Source organism: Poeciliopsis prolifica, unplaced genomic scaffold (genome assembly GCF_027474105.1).
Source record: "Poeciliopsis prolifica strain line A6 unplaced genomic scaffold, Auburn_PproV2 SCAFFOLD063, whole genome shotgun sequence".
Classification (NCBI taxonomy): domain Eukaryota; kingdom Metazoa; phylum Chordata; class Actinopteri; order Cyprinodontiformes; family Poeciliidae; genus Poeciliopsis; species Poeciliopsis prolifica.
In genome coordinates, this window is record NW_026562438.1 from 1145487 (window position 1) to 1168646 (window position 23160).

A 23160-nucleotide genomic window follows, 5' to 3' on the forward strand; every position below is an offset into this window, starting at 1 on the left:
TGGAGGGAACAAGCAAAGCTGCTGAACAGAAATAATCATTTTTATTCTCTGGTTCATAACTTCTACATCCGTTCAGCATAAATGCTTCAGATCTGCTGAGTTGAGTTTTTTACTTCTTTCAATCTAAAATGTTTGTTAAAAGATTTTAAATTATTTTTCTGTTTTGGGATTTTTTTAAACATTATTGTCTTTCTATAGATAATGAAAAACTTTTATCACCATTTGTCCTAATTTATTATGATGTTTCTAATTTAACTTTGATTCCTAAATTTTCTAAGATCAGAAATCGGTTCTGGTCGGGTCCAGAGTTTCTGAGCATGCTCAGTACCTGCTGGTCCTGAGGCTGAACTTTGACCTCTCCACACAGCGGCGATGACCTTTTCCTCCTGACTTGACCTTCCAGCCTGGGGGTCATCAGCCGACGCCGTCTCTGGAGAAAGACACACAGCGCTCACACTGGGAACACTGGGACCGCTGGGACCGCTGGGAACACTGGGACCGCTGGGAACACTGGGAACACTGGGACCGCTGGGAACACTGGGACCGCTGGGAACACTGGGAACACTGGGACCGCTGGAACACTGGGAACACTGGGACCGCTGGGACCGCTGGGAACACTGGGAACACTGGGAACACTGGGACCGCTGGGAACACTGGGACCGCTGGGAACACTGGGAACACTGGGACCGCTGGGACCGCTGGGAACACTGGGAACACTGGGAACACTGGGACCGCTGGGAACACTGGGACCGCTGGGAACACTGGGACCGCTGGGAACACTGGGAACACTGGGACCGCTGGGAACACTGGGACCGCTGGGAACACTGGGACCGCTGGGACCGCTGGGAACACTGGGAACACTGGGACCGCTGGGAACACTGGGACCGCTGGGACCGCTGAACACTGGGAACACTGGGAACACTGGGAACACTGGGACCGCTGGGAACACTGGGACCGCTGGGAACACTGGGAACACTGGGACCGCTGGGAACACTGGCCGCTGGGAACACTGGGAACACTGGGACCGCTGGGAACACTGGGAACTGGGAACACTGGGACCGCTGGGAACACTGGGACCGCTGGGAACACTGGGACCGCTGGGAACACTGGGACCGCTGGGAACACTGGGAACACTGGGACCGCTGGGAACACTGGGACCGCTGGGAACACTGGGACCGCTGGGACCGCTGGGAACACTGGGAACACTGGGACCGCTGGGAACACTGGGACCGCTGGGACCGCTGGGAACACTGGGAACACTGGGAACACTGGGACCGCTGGGAACACTGGGAACACTGGGAACACTGGGACCGCTGGGAACGCTGGGACCGCTGGGACCGCTGGGAACACTGGGAACACTGGGAACACTGGGACCGCTGGGAACACTGGGAACACTGGGAACACTGGGAACACTGGGACCGCTGGGAACACTGGGAACACTGGGACCGCTGGGAACACTGGGAACACTGGGAACGCTGGGAACACTGGGACCGCTGGGAACACTGGGAACACTGGGAACACTGGGAACACTGGGACCAGCTCATCTATGATCTCTTTATGATTTTATTCTCATGTTATTAAAACTGTGTTGTTGTGTGATGTCATCATGATGTCATCGTGATGTCACCCTTAATTCTGGTATTAATTTAGTTTAGTGGATTTTTCTAACTCTGAACATGAAAGCGGTTTTGTTTCGTCTGCTCATGGACGTGTGTGCGGCTCTTCATCCTGCTGAGGATGAGGAGGAAGTTACCGGGTCAGCAGGTCGCCGGCCGCGCTGCAGGTCGCTCTGAGAAACGGAGGCGGATAAACGTTCAGGCCTCCTGGAACAGAGAAAGCAGCGTCAAACCGCCGGCCTCCTGCGGCCTCTGCTGCAGTTTTGGGCTCTTACTGTTGAGAGCGGACAGGAAGACCCTGAAGAAGCGCAGGACGTAGCCGCGCTCCTCGGCCTGCAGCCGGCGTACGTGGACCAGGTGCTGCCGGACCGGGAGGCCGGCCAGCTCCTCCACCTGCGTCTGGTCGTAGCGTCCGCCCACCGCCACCACGAACACGGCCACGCCGCCGCAGCGGGCCCTGAGGGCGGCGCGGCGCAGCGCGGCGCCGTCCCGCCGGGCCGTCCGGGCCGCCACCACGGCCAGCAGCGCCCTCTTCCTGCGCGGTCTGCCGGCCCGCGGCGGCAGCGCCTCCTTCAGGGCCGAGTCCAGCGTGCGGTCCAGCGCCGAGGAGCCGCCCTGCTGCCGCGCCGTCAGCAGGTGGTCTTCATCCCGTCCCGGTTCTGGTAGGTCTGCGGGCCGAACTCCAGCCTGTCGCCCTGCAGCGCCGCCACCCGGGCCTGGGCCGGGCCGGCGGGGCTGAGCGCTGACGGCCAGCTGATCCACCGCAGAGGCCAGCAGCTGCTGAGCGCCGGCGTATTGGTCCGCTTGGACCTCCCTGGAGCCGTCCAGAACCAGAGCCAGGTCCAGTTCGGCCTGCAGGGGGGCCGGCGGGTCCAGGATGAAGGAGCAGTTTGGGAGCGTCTGCAGGGGTCTGCAGGGACGGAGCGCGATGAAACATTTAGAAAACATTAATGAAGCTGCAGAGCGTTTCTGCTTTCCTCTGCAGAGACGCGCCGCCATCTTGTAACGACGTCATGAGGGTAAAGCAAACCGCAACAGAAGGCTGAAGATGAAGAGGAGCTGGTTCTACATCCTGTGGCGACTCACCGGCGCAGAGGACACAGGTTCTGATTCGGTCCAGGTCCTGTGGTCTCCTCAGCAGAGCGAACACAGAGTTTCCTGAATCGTCAGCCTGACAGGAGGAAACAGGAGCTGCAGTTATCTGCTGCTGGCTCTCCTCTGATCCCAGAACATCAGAGGAGAGCCGAACCAACCCGACAGAACCAACCCGACAGAACCAACCCGACAGAACCAACCCGACAGAACCAACCCGACAGAACCAACCCGACAGAACCAACCCGACAGAGAGAAGAACCTCCGCAAAAAGCAACGACAGCCGAACTGGGCCCATTTTTCTGTCTTGGTTCATATTTTACTGTTCAAAGTTGTAAATCTGAACATGAAACATGGAGCAATGAACAGATTAAAGAAGATTAAGAACAGATTAAAGAACAGATTAAAGAACAGAACAGACGTTCCGGCCCACGAACAGCATGTTAGCTTTAGCATCGCTAACCATAAAACAGAAACATCTGCAATAGATTATATATAATACAGATTTGATCTTCATTTATAGATCAGATTCCTAAACTCCAGAATAAATGATTGATTCAGTTTCTTATTGTGCTTTTAGTACAACAATCAATTTGATTATTTGATTATTTTATGTGTAATAATAATAAAAAATTAATTTAAAGAATCATACAAATAGATTAACAGTAAATATTTCCTACGTTAAAAGGTCTGTTGAGGCTTTCTGTATGTTTTATTTTGAAGTGTTGATATATTAATGAATTCAGTGTTTTAATGTATTATTAATGCACTAGACACAGAGCAGGGCCGGATCTAGATGGGGGCCAAAAGGGGGCAAAGGAATTATATTTAATAAATGTCTTATATTATTAGTCATTGGTGGATTTTTTTAACCTTCACCGTTAATTTAAGAATGAATTTGATGGCTTTCCGTCTGCCAGGACCTGCAGCCTGGTTCTACCAGAACCAGAACATCTGGAACAGAACCTCCTAACATCACTAAGATCAAATGATGACATTTGTTTCTTTGTTTTCTACGTGTTGCCATGGAAACACAGTGACTATTGCTCCAATTATTTTGGTAAAACTCTTTTGGAAACCAGAAGGTTGACATAACCGTCATTCTGTTGGCTGCCTGAGGATACATGTTGAATATGAAGTCAGGTTTATCATCAGTTACTTTACACCGATTGATTAAACGTGTTGAAGGTGCTGCTCTGATCACGTTAAAAACAAAACAGAATCATGTCTGTCACTGCAGCGGACGTCCCACCACGAGAGCAGGGCGACACGCCGTGGTGGGCGTCCCTCATTTTGACCCTGCCAGAACCGGACCCACCTCCAGGGCCCGGCTGATCGCGGGCGCGTTCCTCAGAGCGACGACGGCCGAAGCCACGTTCTGCGCCCCGGAGCTCCATCACGGCGGTCAGAACGTCGTCGGGGTCCTGCGTCTGGCCGCCGGCGAAGAACACGGCCACCTTCCGGTCGTCTTCCCGGGCCGGACCCGCTTGAAGACGTTCCGGCCCACGAACAGCATGGCGGCGCCGAGGTGGCGGCGCTCGGCGGTGCGCTCTCGGGCCAGGTTCTGCACCTCCTCCAGCAGCCGCGTCAGGCTGCGGCGCTCCTGCAGGCGGATCAGGTGGCGGGTGTGCCGGCTGAACGCCACCACAGACACCCGCGCGCCGGCCGGGCAGTTGCTCTCCGCCATGTTGACGTCCCGCAGCAGGGAGAGGACGGCCCCCCGCTGCTCCTCAAAGTCCGCCGGCGTCACGTCCTCCGACATGTCCAGGGCGAAGACCAGCTCGGTGGGGACGGCGGGGCAGCGCGGCGGATCTGAGGAAGGAGACGAACCTTAGACCCAAAGGAACCAAACTGGAGGAACCAGAACCGCTGCAGAACATTCTGCGGTTACGACCAGACGGGTTCTGTCCCACAAACCCAGAAAACTGACCAGTTTTCGTTACACTCCACCCAGCTTCGACCTTCCAGTCCGCTTTGACCCGACTCCGGTCCGTCTGCCTTGTCAACGTCCGGTTCGGATGATGAGCTGTGAACACTGATCGACCTCTGACCTCTGATCCTCCAAGTCTGGGTTCAGTTTTCATATGTTTAGATTACTTACCATTATAAATACTCTGTTTGTTCCTGAATGTGTTTGTCTGAGTGATGTTTTGTAGGAAGCAACAATCGTGTCAAATTGGGAGCAAATACCAGACGGTCTGCAGCAAGAGAGACAACTGACCTGGCAGAATAAACAACGATCGTTAAGCAACGATGATTAAGAGACAAAGTTTGAACCAGATGCAGAGCAACTGTACATGAGACCACAGATGTACAAGACACTCGTTGTTCTGTGGGTTCATCAGTAAACGAGAACTCTGAACTTTTCACCCTGCACTACGGCAGCCTGTAGGTGCAACACCCTGTGACTCAAGGGAACACAAGAAGTAGCTATGCTACCAGGATCACCCTGAGGAAATAAAAAGAGGAGCAGCGCGCTTCAGAGCGGACGCTGTCCGTCCTCCTCGTCTCTCGTCTTTCTGTTTGAGAATGCTGAGCTAGATGAACCTGACAGGTTTGAACGTGAACGCCAAGCGGTGGATGGGCGTTCTGGGTAAATACAACCAAAGCTAACATGCTAGCCTAGCGCTAGCAGCAGAAATGGCTCCTGGTCTTCAGCCAAAGACTAAAGAGAAATCCTAAACTCTGACGCCTCCATCTTGTTTCATCTGGTGAAACAGAAAGTTGCTCTCAGTGTCTTCAGAGGTTTTAGTGTCGTTTCCTGCAGTGGTTGTTGGTGCAGCGCCCCCACAGGCCAGGAGGGGAACAGGCTGGTTTGACTCAGAACCGCAGCAGCTGGAGGTGGAGCAGATGGTTCTGGTTCTAGTAGAACCGGGTCGACTGACTCACTGAACATTATTCACACTGGAACGTTGGAATGTGTATTTTGGTCATTTCAGTGATTTCAGTTTTTGAAATATTTTCACTCTTTTTGTTGGAATATCTCCAACATTCTGCCAGAACCTGACGGTTTATTACTTCTTCCTATTTCAGCCCAGAAACTCCACTTACGATTTAAACCAGGCACAAGAATTAAACTATTTCCAAATGATTCAGCTTTTTGATTTCTCTTTTTTAATCATATCATAATTTGAGTTTTGTTCATTTTCTGTCTGTTTTCAGTCTGAAGTCTAGAAACTGATGCTAACAAATGCTGCTGTTTGAACAAGTTTCCCTCTTCAGAAATCATTTCTGCATCTGCAGCCTCAGCTGTCGGCTCTCAGCAGCGTCGCTGCAGCAGGTTTTGTGCTTTTCTTTAAACGCATCCAGCATCAGGACTGTCCTCCTGCTGTCCTCCTGCTCCATGTCAGAAGTTTCCAGTGGCTTTGGATCAGCAGCATGTGGAAACGTTTTAGTTTGAAGGCTCCTGAATGACCTGCATTCAGCTTCCTGCTTTCAACTGGTTGCTTTTCTCCAGGGATTCTCTTGTTTTCCAGTTTACTTGTTATGATGCTAATTAGTTGCACCAGGAACTTCAGGAATGAAACATTTATTCTGCTGAAACTAGACGTTGAATTTGAGTCATAACAGATGTTTCTGATCTTGTGAACCGACAGTTTGTGTTGCAGTCGCATCGAGACGCTGATCCTCAAATCTGTTATGAATCAAATGTTTTTATTCTGCAGTGTTTAAATGTTGCTTCATTAAGCTGTGTTAGAATCTTTTAGCCCTGGTTTTATTATAAATCACATGAAACTTATGAAAATGAATATTTATTCATTTTCTGTTACATATTATTTCTTTTAATCTAAAGGAATTCTTTGATTCACAGCTGCATGATCAAAATGGAAGAACAGAATATACAATTATACCTAAAAATATTGTGATAAGCTTATTAACAGATGCAAACCATGGAAGGAGAGAAGGGATCAAAAAGGAATGAATAAAGGACACGGAGGAGGCATCGAGGAAAGATAGAAATTAAAGCAGTAAGGACAGGAGAGGTAAAAGTGAATAAGAGAGAAGCGAAATCGTAGGAGTAGAAAGGAGAGAGGAGAAAGGAAGGAGACAGGAGGAATAGGAAGGAGAGGAGAAATAGGAAGGAGAGAGGAGGAAAGGAAGGAGAGAGGAGGAATAGGAAGGAGAGAGGAGGAATAGGAAGGAGACAGGAGGAATAGGAAGGAGAGAGGAGAAATAGGAAGGAGAGAGGAGGAAAGGAAGGAGAGAGGAAATAGGAAGGAGGAGGAAGGAGACAGGAGGAATAGGAAGGAGAGAGAGGAATAGGAAGGAGACAGGAGGAATAGGAAGGAGAGAGGAGGAAGGAGTCGGTTCTGGTTCTGGTGGAGTTTTCCTCTCCACTGTCGCCTCATGCAGGCTCAGTCTGAGGGAGTGCTTTTCCGTAGAAAAGCCGGATTATTGTAGTTTTTCTGTTTTTGCCTTTAGATGAAAGTAATGAGAAAACCTGAAATGTTTTTACTCACCGCTGCTGTTCTGACAAGCGGCTGAGATACGTACCGTGGCAACAAGCTGTGGAGGAAGAGGAGGATGAGCTGAGAGAGGAAGGTTTTAAAGCTGTCGGGTTTATTTGAGGTGGACCTACCACAGCGCTCCCTGATGTAGCTGATCAACTCGCACTCCTGAAACGACACCAAGACGTTTAGATGTCAGCCTGACAGCAGCAGCTGCAGGATCTGAGGAGGATTTACAGTTTTCTCTGCGTTTCCAGGATCACCTGTCCGTCCCTGCAAACAGGAAGTGGAAAGGTAAGAGTTCGGTTTCCCACGGCAAAGTCCCGACCGACGAGGGAAGTTCGGACTCACTCTGCGTCCGGGGAATCCGGGCTCCCCGGGCTCGCCAGGCCCTCCGGTTCTGCCCGAGTTTCCCTGTGAAGCCAAACGGGTCGGCTGCTTTTACAGCCAAATCTCAGCTTTCCTGTGAGAACGGCGGAGAATTCACTGACCTCTCGACCTCGGCTCCCTCTCCCACCCGGAAATCCTTTGGGTCCTTTCTCTCCCTTCGGACCCTGAACACACAGAACACTGTGACCCGCCGGGTCTCCAGAACGGAACGCCCGGTCGGGACGAGACTCACCGACGGACCGGGGTAACCAGGGAAACCATCAGAACCCTGAGGATTATAAAAGGTGAAATCAGCTGATCTGGTGGAAAACCTGAGGATGACCTCTGAACTGCAGGTTACCTTTGCCCCTGGGGGTCCCGGAGGTCCTGCACCGTCTCGCCCTTCCTCACCCTGAAAACACAGACAGGAGGAGCTGGAACTCAGCCCACTGACACACCTGAACGCAGCAGAAACCGGCAGACGACCCCAGAGCACTTTCACTTCTTCTACATTATTTCACTAACAGAAAACTCTGCAGACGCCCCCCCGCAGGCCGAACTGGAGCGCTACAGAATTCTTTAGCAAAACAAATATTTAGCTCCAAACTAAATATTTAGTCAGCAGGCTAACGACTTAGCCACAAACTAAATATTTAGCCGAAAAGCTAAACATTTCTTCAGCAAAATAAATATTGAGTACAAAACACTGGAATGAAACGGCTTCATGACCTCCAGTATGGAATCGGTTCTCCGGACCAGAACCAGGACCGGGACCAGAACCCGAGTTTTTACACCTGTGTTCTACATGAACTAAGTACTAAATCTTTTGGTCTCCAGTGAACTGCGCAGCGTTCAGCCTCCTGAGTGGACCAGCTGCAGGTCCAGCTGCTTACCGGCGGCCCCAAATGCCCCCGCCGCCCCGCGGCCCCCGGGGGGCCCGGTTCTCCAGGCTGCCCCTGAAACAGATCAGATCAGGAATTTATCTTCCATGGAAACTGCAGCTAAAGCTCAGCTCAGGTTAAACAGAACCAGACCCGTCTGACCCGGGTCATGATGCTGCCCACCTTCTGTCCGTTGGCACCGGGTCGTCCTCCGTCTCCCGGTCGTCCGGCGCGTCCCGGGTCACCCTGCAGGGAATCACCAGAACCTTAAACCTCACCCTGACAACCCAGGGTCAGAGGTCAGCCTCAGTTAGAAAGTTGAAGGTTAAAGGTCAGGACACTGAACCTATGTGTAAACATGAACATGAACTGATTCTTACTTGCCGTCCAGGAAACCCCGGTGTCCCTTTTGGTCCCTCCGGGCCTCTGTCCCCTCTTGGTCCCTGCAGAACCAGCATCAGAATCAGAACCAGATCAAAATCAGAACCAGAACCCTCAAGAGTTCTGATTGCCGATTACTGAGCAGTTAGCAGGAAGCGTTAGCAGTTAGCAGGAAGTGTTAGCAGTTAGCAGGAAGTGTTAGGAAATAGCAGGAACGTCAGGAGTTACCAGGAAACATTAGCAGTTAGCGTTAGCAGGTAGCATTATTAGTTAGCAGAAAGTGTAATCACTTAACACAAAGTGTTAGCAGTTAACAGCCTGGCAGGTGAAGATGAGATGGGGGTGGTCCCTACCTTTGGACCTGAAGCTCCTGGCACACCTGGTGGTCCCCGTCTCCCTTTGTCTCCAGGTGCGCCCTGCAGAGAGAAGGTCACACGCTGAGCTCAACAGTGCAGCTCCACAGTCAACATGGCAGCAGTTTGTTTGTTCTCCTACCGTGGAGCCGCTGGCGCCTCGCCTCCCGTCCCGACCCTGCGGCGCAGAGAGCAACTCGTCATCTACTGAAGCATCGACCTGAGACTGCTGATAAGCATCTTTAACCCTTTAACGGTTGTGTGGGCAATTAAAGGGTTAAAAGCTCAAACAGCACCTGACCTCTGACCCCAAATCCAGAGCAGTTGGGAAGGAGGTTTCATGGATGCAGAGAGAGGAGGAGGAAGGTGAACCTTCATCTCCCCTTTAGAGATTGAAGGAGCAACAGTAAAAACAAAGGAGGTGGATTAACATGTTTAAACTCTGCTTCCTGGATGCTGAACAGACTCACTGCAACACTGACTGCTACTGAAAATCCTTGCTGCTCACAGCACCGACTGATAAATTACGTTTTAAGATACTAGCATGCAGATACTAGCTAACTGTTTGGCATACTAGCATGCCAAACAGTTAGCTCTGCTAATGCTAAAGCATTACACCAACATGGAATTTAATGGAAGCTAATGCTAACATGCTAAATTTAGCCTAAGATGATGAGTTGACTTATTTTTGCTTCAAAATAAACAAAACTTAATCAATAAATCAATACATGTTTAAACAATTGTCATTTAAATTAAATCATTTAAAACAGAAACTAAATATTAAATAATAATTTGACACTTTTATTTGAGTTGTGATAATTATCTGCAGACAGACATGATTCCAGTGGGCGGAGCCAACACTCCTCTGGTGGTTATGATTGGTCTGAACCACACTAGCTGTGCTGGCTAACCAATCAGAAGCTGAGAGGAAGAACTGAAGTGCTCCAGTGATTGGTTGATGGATATTTGGCTGAACATAATAATGAAATCAATATTTAATTAATAAATAATTTTAACAGATACTCAGCCTACTAAGTGGGTCAGCGTTAGGGTGGGTTCCCGTCGTGTTCTGCGGCATGAGGAGACTCACCGGGTTCCCGTCCTCGCCGTCCGTCCCAGGACGTCCCTGCTGTCCAGGCGTTCCCTGGGGACGGAAATGCAGCCGGATGAGAACAGCGACCAGATGTGTTAAACCTCTGGATCCGGACCAGAGGCCCAGCTGCTGGTAACCAGAACCCGGAAACGATGACCTGGTTCTGGTTCCCCGTGTCCCTCCAGGAAACAGCAGAGACGTTCGTCTGAGAACGACTCGCCTTCAGCTCCACTTCAGGCCTCAGATTAGATCCTGATGTTAATCCAGGGAAACTCGATCCCTCCCAGCTGACTCAGCAAACATCTGAGAACGCTTAAAGATGGCAGACTTCCTTATTCATAAACAGGAAGTGAGTGTTTTAATAAAGAAGTTACATCAATTCATGTTCTGCCAGAGAAACATGAAAGAGTTTGTTCAGTCCAAGCAACTGAGGGACAGATTAAAAACAGGATGTTAAATAATCGCTTCTTCATGAGGATCCTGATCGGCCAATAGGGATCCGTTACCGGGCAGGATGGGAAAATAAAACTGGATTGCTGCTCTCTGTCACACAGAAACAGCCTTTAAGTTTTCATCGAGGTGCCAACAGGTGCCAACAATCACAGGCCATTTCTAGATTTGATTCTTTTTTATTCACGTTTCAGCAAAACAACGAAAAATGTGAATTTAGTCAATATTTGATGAACTTCTGCTGAACAGGCTGCAGCCTGGTACATCCATCCATCATCCATCATCCATCATCCATCCATCCATCCATCATCCATCCATCATCCATCCATCATCATCCATCCATCCATCATCCATCCATCCATCATCCATCATCCATCCATCATCCATCCATCCATCCATCATCCATCATCCATCCATCCATCCATCCATCCATCCATCATCCCATCCATCCATCCATCAATCCATCATCCATCCATCCATCATCCATCATCCATCCATCCATCCATCCATCATCCATCCATCCATCCATCCATCCATCATCCATCCATCTCATCCATCCATCATCCATCCATCTATCATCCATCCATCCATCCATCCATCCATCCATCCATCCATCCATCCTTCCATCCATCCATCCATCCATCATACATCCATCATCCATCCATCCATCCATCCATCATCCATTCATCCATCATCCATCCATACATCATCCATCATCCATCTATCCATCTATCCATAAATCCATCATCCATCTATCCATCATCCATCCATCATCCATCCATCCATCCATCCATCCATCCATCCATCATCCATCCATCATCCATCTATCCATCATCCATCTATCCATCCATCATCCATCCATCTATCCATCACCCATCCATCCAACCATCCATCATCCATCCATCCATCCATCATCCATCCATCCATCTATCCATCACCCATCCATCCATCCATCTATCCATCCATCATCCATCCATCCATCCATCATCCATCCATCCATCATCCATCCATCCATCCATCCATCAATCCATCAATCCATCATCCATCTATCAATCCATCATCCATCCATCCATCCATCATCCATCCATCATCCATCCATCATCCATCCATCCATCTATCCATCACCCATCCATCCATCCATCATCCATCCATCATCCATCCATCCATCCATCATCCATCCATCCATCATCCATCCATCCATCCATCATCCATCTATCCATCAATCCATCATCCATCTATCCATCCATCCATCATCCATCCATCATCCATCCATCTATCCATCATCCATCATCCATCCATCCATCATCCATCTATCCATCAATCCATCATCCATCTATCCATCCATCCATCATCCATCCATCCATCATCCATCCATCTATCCATCATCCATCATCCATCCATCATCCATCCATCTATCATCCATCCATCCATCATCCATCCATCTATCATCCATCTATCCATCTATCCATCAATCCATCCATCATCCATCCATCCATCCTATCATCCATCCATCATCCATCCATCCATCATCCATCTATCCATCAATCCATCCATCCATCATCCATCCATCTATCATCCATCCCTCATCCATCTATCCATCTATCCATCAATCCATCATCCATCCATCCATCCATCCATCTATCATCCATCCATCTATCCATCAATCCATCATCCATCCATCCATCCATCCATCTATCATCCATCCATCTATCCATCAATCCATCATCCATCCATCATCCATCCATCCATCCATCCATCATCCATCCATCTATCATCCGTCTATCCATAAATCCATCATCCATCCATCATCCATCTATCCATCAATCCATCATCCATCCATCATCCATCCATCCATCTATCATCCATCCATCATCCATCTATCCATCCATCAATCATCCATCCATCCATCATCCATCAATCCATCATCCATCTATCCATCAATCCATCATCCATCAATCCATCAATCCATCATCCATCCATCCATCCATCATCCATCCATCTATCATCCATCCATCATCCATCTATCCATCAATCCATCATCCATCCATTTATCCATCCATCCATCCATCATCCATCCATCTATCATCCATCCATCATCCATCCATCCATCTATCCATCATCCATCTATCCATCCATCCATCATCCATCCATCCATCCATCATCCATCTATCCATCATCCATCTATCCATCATCCATCTATCCATCCATCCATCCATCCATCCATCCATCCATCCATCATCCATCTATCCATCTATCCATCATCCATCTATCCATCCATCCATCATCCCATCCATCCATCTATCCATCATCCATCTATCCATCCATCCATCCATCCATCCATCTCTATCCATCCATCCATCATCCATCCATCCATCCATCATCCATCCATCCATCCATCCATCTATCCATCCATCATCCATCCATCCATCTATCCATCATCCATCCATCATCCATCTATCCATCAATCCATCATCCATCCATCATCCATCCATCCATCCATCCATCATCCATCCATCTATCATCCATCCATCATCCATCCTCATCCATCTATCCATCCATCAATCATCCATCCATCCATCCATCAATCCATCATCCATCTATCCATCAATCCATCATCCATCCATCCATCCATCTATCATCCATCCATCATCCATCTATCCATCAATCCATCATCCATCCATTTATCCATCCATCCATCCATCCATCATCATCCCATCTATCATCCATCCATCATCCATCCATCCATCCATCATCCATCTATCCATCCATCCATCATCCATCCATCCATCCATCCATCATCCATCTATCCATCATCCATCTATCCATCATCCATCTATCCATCCATCCATCATCCATCCATCATCCATCCATCATCCATCCATCCATCATTCATCCATCATCCATCCATCCATCATCCAATCATCCATCCATCATCCATTCATCATCCATCCATCATCCATCCATCCATCCATCCATCATCCATCCATCCATCATCCATCCATCCATCCATCATCCATCCATCCATCATCCATCCATCCATCATCCATCATCCATCCATCCATCCATCCATCATCCATCCATCCATCCATCATCCATCCATCCATCCATCCATCCATCCATCATCCATCCATCCATCATCCATTCATCCATCCATCATCCATCATCATCCATCCATCCATCCATCATCCATCCCATCATCCATCCATCCATCCATCCATCATCCAATCATCCATCCATCATCCATTCATCATCATCCATCCATCATCCATCCATCATCCATCCATCCATCCATCCATCATCCATCCATCCATCATCCATCCATCATCCATCCATCCATCATCCATCCATCATCCATCCATCCATCATCCATCCATCATCCATCCATCCATCCGTCCATCCATCCATCATCCATCCATCATCCATCCATCCATCCGTCCATCCATCCATCCATCCATCATCCATCCATCATCCATCCATCATCCATCCATCCATCCATCCATCCATCATCCATCCATCATCCATCCATCCATCATCCATCCATCATCCATCCATCCATCCGTCCATCCATCCATCCATCCATCATCCATCCATCATCCATCCATCCATCCGATCGGAACCATTGTCCCAGTTTTGGATCAGCTGATTTTATCAGATCTTAATTTGTTTAGTTTTAATGTGTCTGTGATTTTACGGAGAACAGTCTCTGTGTCGTGTTTAATGGGATCCATTAATGAAACAGAATAAACTGTCCAGGCCCTCTGAGGCCTGAGTGACTCCAGTTTGCTTTCCGTTGTTTCAGTCCTCATTTCTCCAGTGTGTCCCAGTTTCACACCAGCCGAACGTTTTCAGCCTGACTCAGATTACTGGCAGGGAAATTTACAGCTGCTCCTGGTTTCTGCAGCTGCAGGAAGAATCCAGAAGATGGAGAGCCAAGCCAGCATCTACAGCCTGACTGAAAACATGGCAACTCCTACAACACGCATTCAGACCAAACGGGATGTACCTGAAGATTCAGATTCCTCTCACCACAGAGCATCTCTGGCTTTCAGCAGAAGCTTTTAGAGGTTGTCCTTTAGAGGTAACCTGATGATACCTCAGGGCATCATCAGCCCTGAATGTTGGGCTGATAATGAGACGTTTCTTACCGGGTCCCCTGGTTGCCAGGCTCTCCTTTGGGTCCTGGTGTCACGTTGTTGCGCCCCGGCTCGCCCTGTTAAATGAAGCAAACACTGCAGATGTTCAGCGACTCTGGATCCAGGAAGCCTCCGCTCTGAAACATCCGGCTCAGCCGCAGCACTGCAGCTTAGATTCAGGTTTTGTTGATGTTAAGAATTAGTTTTCAGACTAATCCAGAGAGGATTTACACATTTGAGTCGTTTCAGTCTGGATGAAATCTGAATCCGTCTGCCAGTGAGAAGGAAAACCTGCGTTGGCCTCCATAACTGCGTTTTGAATGAATGTTCCTGAACTATTTACTGTCTTTCATATAAAGGCAGGTAATATAGATATATTATCTGCATGACCACTCGTTTGGATTATTGCAATTCTTTATATAGTGGCATGGTTAAATGACCTGGTCGGGTCCAGTAAGCAGGCAGCAGTTGAAAAACGTCTGTATCCAGATGAGAATCAACCTGATCCTCAGAAAATTAGAAATTCTGTTTTATTTCTGTTCTAACAAAATGAGGTTAAAGATAAATTGTGATAAAATTTAATTTACTCATTTACATTGGGATTTTTATTTGTCGATTACTAGAAAATAGAAATATTTGGGATTTATTGTGGATGAATATCTCACATTTGAAGAATGAATAAAAACACAGTCAGCACATAAACACATTTTGCCGTGTGAGCTTATGGTACTGAGGTTTATGTGACATGGAGTTGAACTTTGACGGCAGCTCTGGAAGCTGGTACAAAAGAAACAAACTAAATATAAATACCATTTAACTGTCACTGCATTAGCTCTGAAGAGGTTAGCAACTAGCATGCCAATAATGGTCACCCATTGGATGGCCTACTTCCTCTGCTGTCCTTTAGCACAGATAGGCTAGCATTGAACAGGTTAGCATTGATATTGGATATGTTAGCATTAGCATACTAAAACCTGGTGGTCATCCGGTGGATTGCTTCCTTCTGCTGATAATTAGCATGGAAAGGGTAACATTAGCATTGGATAACTAGCGCTAGGCTCAAATAAGCTAACAGCTACAATGCCTACGCTAGCTTTCCACTTTAGACTGATTCTTTTTCTTTAAATGAAACTTTATGAAGGAAAATGGTTGTCATACAATATCTGTGCATACATTAGACACACTGACTTTACTGTAATCCAACGTGACATTTAGCATAAACATGCTGTACTACACTGGCTGAAGTTGGCTTTAAAAGCCAGATTTTAATTGTGACATCTTGATCTGATTTGCAAAAGTCAAAAAGTACCTTTAGTTCACAGCTCAAGTAAATAAATCACAACCTACGATTTGGAAATTCTGCTTTCAGTGAAAACTGATCTGGTCCATGTTTGCAGAGCCTTTAATTTTTTGAAATTAGAGCAAATTAATGTGAAAAATTAGATGGAATTGCCCTTTAGCCATGTTCCCAATCAGAAGCCAACTTCAGCTCTGCTGCATGATGTTTGTGTTTGGTGTCGTGTTGGGTTACAGAAATCTCTGTCTTATTGTTTTTCAACTATTTTTCTTGGTAAAATTTAGTTTAAAGGACAGTGAGTCACGGTTGACCAGCCAAGACATGCTAGTTTGTTAGTTCTTCAAGGCTAATGCTAGCCTAAGCATGCTAATGAACGGTGGATGATGAAGACCATTCAGGGGGTGACTAGTCATGCTCGATGTTAGCCTAGCCAATACTAACACTAGCCTGCCTGTGTAATGGACAGCAGAGGAAGACGGCCAAGCGAAACACATTTTCACTGATTTTGTTGGTGCAGTGAAGGTCATGATGCTTAGTTTTAGCTTCAGGCCAAGCGTTTTCTGACTGCACTGCCGGACTCTGAGTTGCTTGTGGCGCCAGATCAACTCCCACCAACAGAGTAAATGTCTGGGCTGCTGCTGATCCGGGTGATAACAGCGACACGCTGGCTCCAGGAAGCAGAGAGAATGTGGCTTCATAATTAGCACCTTAGAGAAACCAGCTGGAAACTTACTGAATCTCCTCTCAGGCCTCGGTCTCCTTTCAGTCCTTCCTCCCCTCTGATCCCTGGGATTCCCTGAGGATGACAGGTTAGTCTGTAGAGCCCATAATCAACAAAAAGCTTCTCAGAATCTGAAGCCTGAAATGTCAGACTGTGGTTGGAGAATTAAAGCATTTCAATGGGTTTTTACCTGGTTTCCAGGATCTCCTTTCTGTCCTTTCATCCCATCCCCTCCCTCTTTTCCCTGAGGAGAAAACATTATTTACAATAATAAAGTGCACAAAATACAATTAAAACACAAGATATCAAATCAGGACTAGCTTAAAAACATTGAATAAGGTGCTTGTTAAAGATCAGTTTTTCCCTGAGTGGATATATTGCACAGTATCCCATTAAAACCCCACAGCTGCAGGAAATGTTCCATGTTCCTGGTGGCTCTGTGGAAGCAAAACTCCAGCCTCAGCCTGGCCTTGACGTTGAAGAAGAAGTAAAAGAAGAAGATGAAGACAGCTCAGTTTACATCTTCACTTCAACAGTTTCTGGCTCTGCAGCAGCAGGAGTTCAGGTCTGACATCTGAAATCATCTGCCTTTCATCTCAGCCACAGCGCCCCCTTCAGTACACCGTGGTTTCAAAACAGAAGAGCTAAAGAACCATGCTACTCTCTATTGTGACACTCATTGTTTTAGGGCAGGTCAACTTCATGGGAAATTGGGTGCTCTGGTGGTGCAGGGGCAAAGCAAGACCCATGTACTGAAGCCTTAGTCCTGGTGGCGCAGGTCGCAGGTTCAATTCCCGGCCTGACGACGTTTGCCGCACGTTTTCCCCCTCTTGCCTGTCAAACTACTTTCAAATAAAGGACACTAGACCCAATAAGTGGCCTTTCAAAAAACTTCCTCTCATGAAGTTTTTCCTCTCATGAAAAAACTTCATGAGAGGATTGGAAGTTAGCCTAAAACTTTCCTCTGTGACAGAGCTGACAGTGAGCTGATGTTTATCCTGATCGGTCTCTGAAGTGAAGCTGCTGCTATCACACCAATTGTCTGAGTGGAAGGTGTCAGTGGCATAAAGGGCTCATTTATTCATTGGTCTGACGTCATATCCTGAATGCATAAGAAACTAAATTATGTATTTAAATGAGATATAATCACCAAATTAACAGAAATAAAAGCATGAAATATATCCCTGTGTGTTATGTATCTCTACATGACTTTAATTAGTAAAATAAGTTCATTTATGAATGAATAAATAAATAAAGGTTGAATCGGTGGAGAAAGATAAATTCCTACCTGCTCTCCATCCACTCCGTTCAGTCCATCTTCTCCATCTTCACCCTGCAGCACAGAAACAGTCAGCAATGCCCAACTGCTACACTTCACATGCATTCTATGAATTATCATAAACGCTAAATGCATCATTTCACTCATTCCAGCGGAGTTTCAGTGACTCGCCCTGTGTCCAGAGAAGCTGTGAGATCCCTGCCAAAGAAAGCAAGACATCCATAAGAACAGCGCTCGCTCAAAGTGCAAAGAATAAACAGGAAAGCGGGAGCAGCGCACAGATAAATGTTTAGCTCGCGGCTCCACACACCAGGATTTGTTTAAATTAATACATTCATTTGTCAGTAGATTAACTCTGACATACAGATGCAGCGCCGTTTGAACTGAATATGATAAATCTGTTCTTTGGAATGAGAATTTGTTTTAGCAATTTAAAATGTAATACATATTTCATACAAAACCTGGTTTTAAGCAGTCTAAAACTGACCGTATATATTTTTACGACGTCCCTTGAATGTTGCATAAATTCGCTTAGGGTGTAAATAAAATGGCGGACATCGGAGCAGAAGTGCGACAATAAGAGAGTAAATCAGTGTAACAAAGCGGCTAATGCCGAGTTATTGACCAGGACCAGGCCTGAGGAAGAGTATGGAAGGTAAATCCCAAGCTATTTATGTTTGAGCGATGCCGGCTGCTCCAGGGAACGATGCTAACTGCTGCTAGCACAACAGCATGCTAGCGCGATGTAGCTAGCAGCTAGCATTGATGTAGCTAGCATTGATGTAGCTAGCAGCTAGCATTGATGTAGCTAGCAGCTAGCATTGATGTAGCTAGCAGCTAGCATTGATGCTGCTGAGCCTGGATTGTTTCGATTAATTGTTAATTTATTCAGTCATCTCATGATTTGTTAGAAACGACCCAAAAACAAATTCTTAGGATATGTAGGAAAGTATAAGTAGATAGTAAATCGCATCTAAATCCTTATAAATAAATGGATTTATAGACTTAAATCTCATTTCCTCAAATTTATTTTCAATTTCCACTTAGTAGATTTAACATCTAGTAATGACCAGTTGCTGTCAAGCCAAGGTTTACAGTTGTCTAATTTCATGTCAATAGGAGAAAATGAATCATTTATTTTTTCCCCAGAACAGGACATATCAATAAAAATAATAGATTTTAATTAATTAGTGCTACTGTTGCCCCCAAATAATCTAAAACTCTGAAGGGCTTGTGGGACAAACCTTTAACAGATGGTTTGAGTTTAGCTGCTGGTTTTGGGCTCCGTTCAATTTTCTTTTCCCAGCATTTAGTTGGCAGGACAGGAGCTGGAGCCGTCTCAGTTTTCACAAACCAAACTTATTCATTCTGACCACATTGAACAGTGCTGGCTCCTTCATGCAGCGTAAACCCCACAGTGTGTTAATATGAACACGTTTTAAAAAGCTTACAGTCTCATTTAGTCAACAATCTGTTCTAATGTCTGAAAGTTTAAAATTTTACATCTGAAGCTCCATAAAACTTCCAACCTAGGCTGAGACTTTAACATGTTAAATTTGATTGGTTCATGCCACAGATTTTGACCCAATTAATCACTTTTTCATTAGTTTTTTTTACATGCAAAACTCCAGCGCCTTCATTGTTTCTGTAAATCTGACGCACAGCTGTAAACAGCAGCAACGGACAGCAAATGTAAATTTCTGTTTAAAAAAGCAACGATCTGATTGGACGCTGGGAAGTCTGTTATTACTATTATACCCGTTATAATAATACAGACAACATTTTGTTTAATGCTGTCCCTCAAATGACAACAACAAAGTGCAGCGCGACCCCGGTGTTATGAATGAATAAATAAATAAAGGTTGAACGCTATACCTCGTTTTAACATAAATAATAAAATAAAAAACTCAATCACAACACAGAGCATAGAATTAGGTTGAATAGATCTGCCCTGATGAATCTGACACATTTATACAGATCTGGATTTTTTTTTTTCAAATAAGAACCAACTGAGAGATTAATATTAGATCTCTAATTTAGTGTGGGTTTGTCACGTAAAGTCCTTGTAATGTGAGAGAGGCTGTGAACACTTTAGTAACTAAACCCCAAATCAGCTGAGAGAGTTTCCCAGGTTGCTGCAGCTTTTTCCCGCCGTACCTTCGGTCCTCTGGTTCCTGGACATCCGTGGTGCCCTGAGGCCCCGTCAGACCCGGAGGCCCTCGTTCGCCCTGCAGAACCGGGCGTCGTCACACTGAACAGTTCAATTTAAAAAACAGCAGTCTTTGAAAGCAGCATAGTGTCAGAGCAGATCCGTACTTACATGAGAGCCTTCGTCTCCAGGATAGCCGGCGTGGCCCTTCAGACCAGGTGAGCCCTGTCAAGAAACACAGAGAAGCAGAACCTGCAGCGTTTCGATGTTAGGAACCCAGGAAGCAGTGAAACTCAGCTGCAGGTTCCTCGCGGTGCCAGTGGGCGGAGTCAGACAGGTGTAACGTTCGGTAACAGACGGTGGCGTCAGTGTACTTCCTGTACCTGGGCTTCCCCAAACCGCTGTTAAGATGCTGTAACGCGTTTCCCCGAGCCATCTTTAAACGCACCGTGAGCGTACACGCGTACTAACGGCGGTTTACACCTGTGGGTCAGCGACCAGCAACCAGCCAGCAAAAGGTAAAAATATTTTCACACTTTGTTCCAATTCAATAAGTAACATTGGTGGATCTAGATAGTTGTGACTGGAATATAACACATTAGGCTTGTTAAAAAGGTTACTAATGTTGTTTTCTGTGTTTAGAGTTGTAACTACATTCAGTTACATTTGTGCAGTTTTCCTGCTCTGTGCTTTGAGTAATATTATTATGAACTATTGCTACGCTTACTTGAGTACAATTTCTGGATACTCTGTCCAATAAAGTAACTTTGATGAAGAAAGAACACACACATTTTAACCAAAGCTGTTTGTAGTGTCATTTTCTGAGCCTTTTGTGTCGTTTACAAATCAATAAGACAGAAAACATGACATGTTGTAATTACATTGCTCTGTTCTGACAGGTACACGTTACCAAAGTCTTGTTTTATGGAAAGTTTGATATGAAAACGTGTTTCTGCTACCTTTTTAGTATTTTTATAGTATTATATTTTAGTATTTTTATTTTAGTTTTTCAAATGCCAAAAATTTATACAATGGATTGCAGGAGCCGAGTGGAAATAATTTATGCAACCTGGAATAAAACCCTAAAACAGGAAAGGTAGGACTCTCTTTATGCTTTGGGCTTCATGAAATGAGCTTCGTCTTCCTCTTCGTCAGCTGCTGGTTCAGCGAGTTTTGCATGCAGGTCATTGAGTTTGAGCTTTAAATTTGAACTGTAACTTCTTGAACTCATTACTTTGTGTTTGTCTGTGTTTAGCATCATGTAAGTTTTTTCATCTAGCTGCTGAAATTGGGTGTTTTAGGTAGAAAATATTGTTTATGTCATTTACATGAGCCTTTGCCCGTTATGCAGATATGAAATATCCAAACACTAGTTTATGCATAGCATGAGTTGGATTGATTTTTCTGGAGAACGTGTTGCTATTGGGGCTAAGCCAGTGTTTCACTGTTTAACCCTAGACAAAGCCATCATCTGAGTTACCACAGAGGTTTGCATCAGCTGTTCCCTACTTACTTAGTTATCTGACAGTTACTGCTGAGACCACTGTCCAAAACACAGGTAAGATGATAAATGAGGCTGACTCAGTGAGCCTGAAAAACTGCAAAAACGTTGGACCTGACAGTGACCAGGCAATCGAAACATTGCTGTGGTTCTGGAAACAGAAAAGTTTTTCTCTCACCTTTGTTCCAGGTTTCCCAGGAGGACCACGAGGGCCTGGAGGTCCTGAACATTTACACGAAACGTTGCAGCAAACCCGATCTGCTACGGAGCTCTGCAAGAAGTCACAGAGATGCAAAAATCTAAATTCAACAATCCAGAAAAACTTTAATCTCAATCCTGTCCTGTGCAAGACAGTTTTCCTGCTTTAATGATGATAGCAACGCCAATCAATAGCGTCTTTGGGCTATTAAAAAGACATAATGACCTTATGCACGTGATGTCAGGCTCTTCAGGACGCTGCCCGCTCCGCCATGATGGACATCAAAACAACCCATGTGATCATGTGGAGCTTGTGAAAACCAGGCAGCTGGTCACCTAATGTTGCTTTTATTTAGTTGATTTCACTAAGAATGCTCCGAGGACGGGGCGAGCTGCTCAAACGGGTGAAAACCAAACTTACTTTATTTGTTTTAATGAGGGAAGATGCAGCGGCGATGGATAGCAGCAGTCAATCATAATGACTGTCAGCCTTTACAAGGTAAGAAGACTAACATTCATATACTTTTAAAGTGAGTATGATTAGAAAAATGTAATGAAATTATGGAGAAGGTACTGAGGTAGTAACCATCAATGCCGCACCATCATGTGTGGAAAAAAACTTGTAGGTTGTCCGTTTTTGAATCTGCTCCAGTGGGAGGGGAATTTGATCAACACGGCAGGAGGAAGGAGGGACGGCTCGGTTTCTAAGCTAGCCATTTCCAACTTTGGTAAATACGCTTTCTCTGAGGTCCATCCAGGTGTGTTACGATCACAGACACATTAGCTTGACTTGAACAAGAAGCCAGGAATAAGCTGGCAAAAACAAATAGGGAAAACAATCCCAGTCTCTCTTTTCCGAGAATCATGTTTTTCTCAAACCAGACACACTCACCTGGCCAATCAAGGGAAAACAAGGAAAATAAGATTTATCAACATGGATCAGTTATGGTGTTTATGTGTCCACAGTTAGCAGCGAGGACTCGGACTGGTCCGCAACCCCATGAGGTGAAAAAGGTCATGTAGGTCCATCACAACCAGGATCTACATCAGCAGTTTGAGCTGCAGTCGTTTTACGAGCTGGACTGGATCATCCTTCACTCCTCAGCTCCATGACTGCCATCGCTAATTAGTATAGCTGCAGACATGGCAGTGGTCCGACGCAGTCATGTAGTCCATCTACAGAAAATGACCAGCTGCTG

The 23160-nt window shown here is 46.2% G+C and overlaps 1 pseudogene; it reads right to left on the minus strand.

Moving 5' to 3' along the window:
- Window positions 1-23160, minus strand: part of LOC129380007 (collagen alpha-6(VI) chain-like) — a 38839-nt pseudogene that overhangs the window by 940 nt on the left and 14739 nt on the right.